The 3,054-nt window shown below is 38.6% G+C and overlaps 1 protein-coding gene across 3 annotated transcripts in view; it reads left to right on the plus strand.

Annotated features, from left to right (window-relative positions):
• CNTN6 (contactin 6) overlaps positions 1-3,054 on the plus strand; it is a 606,070-nt gene that overhangs the window by 224,903 nt on the left and 378,113 nt on the right. The window lies entirely within an intron of this gene.

The following is a 3,054-nucleotide window of genomic DNA, read 5'->3' on the forward strand; positions in this document are numbered from 1 at the left end:
GACCTGTATAGAGTTTCTGAGGAGCAGCTGATGAGCTTGAACCACCAATCTTGCAATTCAAACCAATTTTGCAGTGCAGCGCATTAACCCACAACATGCATTTTTTTCCTTTCCTATCACTCCCCACCCCATCACACACACACACACACACACAAACACAAACACATACACACACACCCTGCCTTGTACTCATTTGTAATATATGGAAGCCAATGAGAATGAAATATTAAAAGTTTTTGTCTGCTATAAGAAAGTCATTTTCCAACCTCTTGTTTTTATTTGACCGTTTATAGAAAAAGGAACTTGCATACATGGTTTTAGGTCCATGGTGCTAGGCTGCAACCTTCATTCCCGCTATGTGTATTCGTCATATTGTTCTCCACAAAATAAGGTCCACAGTAGCTTCTATTGTTATAGTGTCATACTATCCCATAAGTTGAAGCTCAGTAGCTTCTGCCCTCTAGTCCCGCAAATATACAGATTTTAACTTTGACCCTGCTATTTTCCTGCAGAGAACAGTAGGGAGTCTAGAGATAGTGTGAAGATTCATAGCAAACAACCAACTTTGCCTTCTCATGATGGCTCCATCATTTATGGAGCCCAGGAAAAAATGAAACTGTAGATCTCTTTGTTTATAAACTTTTCAAAATGGCAGTAGATCATTGTTTTTGTTGTTATGTGCCATGGAGTTGGTTCTGACTCATAGCGACCCTTGTACAGGGTTTCTGAGGCTGTAAATCTTTACGGGAGCAGGAAGCCTCATCTTTCTCCCATGGAACAGCTGGTAGGGGTCCTTGTGTGGTCAGATGCCAGTGATATCAGAAGTGCCCCTACCCTCCCAGTCCCTGGCAACAGGCTAGCAGAGATCCTGTGTGTATGTGATCTTACAACATGAAGTTTGCTCTAGATCCACATGACTCCTGGGCTTCCCGCTTTGGTCTTTGCCTAAGTCCCCTCTGCACTTTTCAAATCATGAATGTACCACTCTCCTGGATGAGCAAATCTATCTCTATTGGGATCCTTCTCCCAACCAACTGACTCATAGTGACGCTATATAGGGTTTCCAAGAAGCAGCTGGTGAGTTTGAACCACCGAGTTTGTGGTTCAGAGCTTACCGTACAGCTCCACACCAGGACTCGGAGATGAATTAAATCTTCATAATTAAATAACAAGTCTGTGCTTTCAGAGATGGAGTTTTTGGGTGGAAGAAACTATTAACAATTGACCTGCTAACCAAAATGTTGATGGTTTGAATTCATCCAAATGTACCCCAGAAGAAGTATCTAAAGATCTACATCTAAATACGCAGCTATTGTAAACCCTAGAGAGCACAGTTCTATTCTGATACTTCTGGGGTATCCAGAAGTCAGAGGCAACATGATGGCTGCTGATTTATGTACAGAACTGGAAGATGTTTGCATTTCTCCTCCTAAATCATCAGTTTGAGATCATCAGTTCTCCTCCTAAATCAGACTGAAAGTCTTCATGTCAGGCACCACATACCACAAATATGAGTCTTATTAACAAAAATATTGAATAATCAAATATAATTTATAGACTCAACAAGAATTTTATTCCTCTGGATTTTCAGAAGTTAGCAACATGACAGTATTTTTAAAGGTTAGAAAAAAATGGGGGAAAAAAAACCACACCCAGATATATAGAAATAGCCACTCCATTGTACATATTTTCCTTTTTATATGGTTTCTGAAGACTGGGTATTGGATGAAAACAAATTTAAAAATTGAAGCACCTTAAATGTATTCTGTTTCAATAAAGTAAGCATTGAGAAACTGAGAAATGAGTATACATTATATGATAGAAAATGAATACTGTTAATGACCAACATAAACAGTGGCTAAAAATATCATGAGCAATTCTCAATTTAAAAATATGGAGATAAATAAAAGTAAAAAAGGAATATTGAGTTGGATTTAGGACAATGTATGGCTTTCTCTTAGTCTATGCTGGATAATTATATAATGTGAATTTTTTCTTTGAGAATTCTTCCAGTTCAGATTTCCTTTAATCGCCCAATATCCTAGTGTCTAGGATTAGGGTGATTCCCATTGGTGCACATGAGTGATTGTTTATAAATCTAGAATAGGTTTGAGTTACATTGTTAGTTTGATTTCACAGGCTTCACAGGAGCTTCGCCTTTGGTATGTTGGTGTCCACAGGTGATATGGGAAGACACTGAAAAGGCCTTGACAAGACAGCTTGAAGCTGGAATTGATGTATTATATACAAAAAGTTATTATGCCCACCTGATTTCAGAACAACTGGAAGACTCAAGTGTGTGATTTTTGATGCCATAAGAAACCAATGCGCTCAAATCGTAATTTCCCATGAGTTCTTCCCTTGTCTCATTTCAGAGCACATTTCATGGCAATTTGCTTCCTTGAGTTGTCATAATGCAAATATCACAAATGGGTGAATTTAAAGAATAAAATATATTTTCTCACAATCTGGATGTTAATTATCCAACTCAAGGTCTCATTCAGATAGATTGCTTCGTGGTCAATAGCTTTCAGCATTCCTTTGTTCCTTGTGGTTCCCTGGTTATAAGTGATTCTCACTGACATATGTCTCTCTCATTGTGTGTGTCTGTATATACTCCACTACTCTTGCAATCCAAAAGTAACAAGGTGCAGGATTCACTCTCGTCTCATATAACCTCATTAATGTAAATGAAGGAAAACAGTCCTCTTCCAAATAGAATCATGTACAGTAGTTAGGATGTCTGGTGTGGTACTGTAGGAGCAGCACAACAAGGTCAGTAGTTCAAACCCACCAGCTGCTCTTAAGAAACCCTATACAGAAAAAAGGTGGGGAAACTTTTTTCCTGCCAAAATTTATAACATCATTCATGGGCCATACTTAGCCTGCTGTATTTAGTCAACCATGTAATTAACTCTCCCCTGTGTGGCACTGTAGGATAGGCACTCAGCTGCATTGTTGATTTAAACTGCAAGATCATTGGTTCAAATCCACCAGTTACTCCTTGGAAATGCTATACAAGGTCGCTATAAGTTGGAACAAAATCCATGGCAC

This window comes from Chrysochloris asiatica, unplaced genomic scaffold (assembly GCF_000296735.1).
Source record: "Chrysochloris asiatica unplaced genomic scaffold, ChrAsi1.0 scaffold00121, whole genome shotgun sequence".
NCBI lineage: Eukaryota > Metazoa > Chordata > Mammalia > Afrosoricida > Chrysochloridae > Chrysochloris > Chrysochloris asiatica.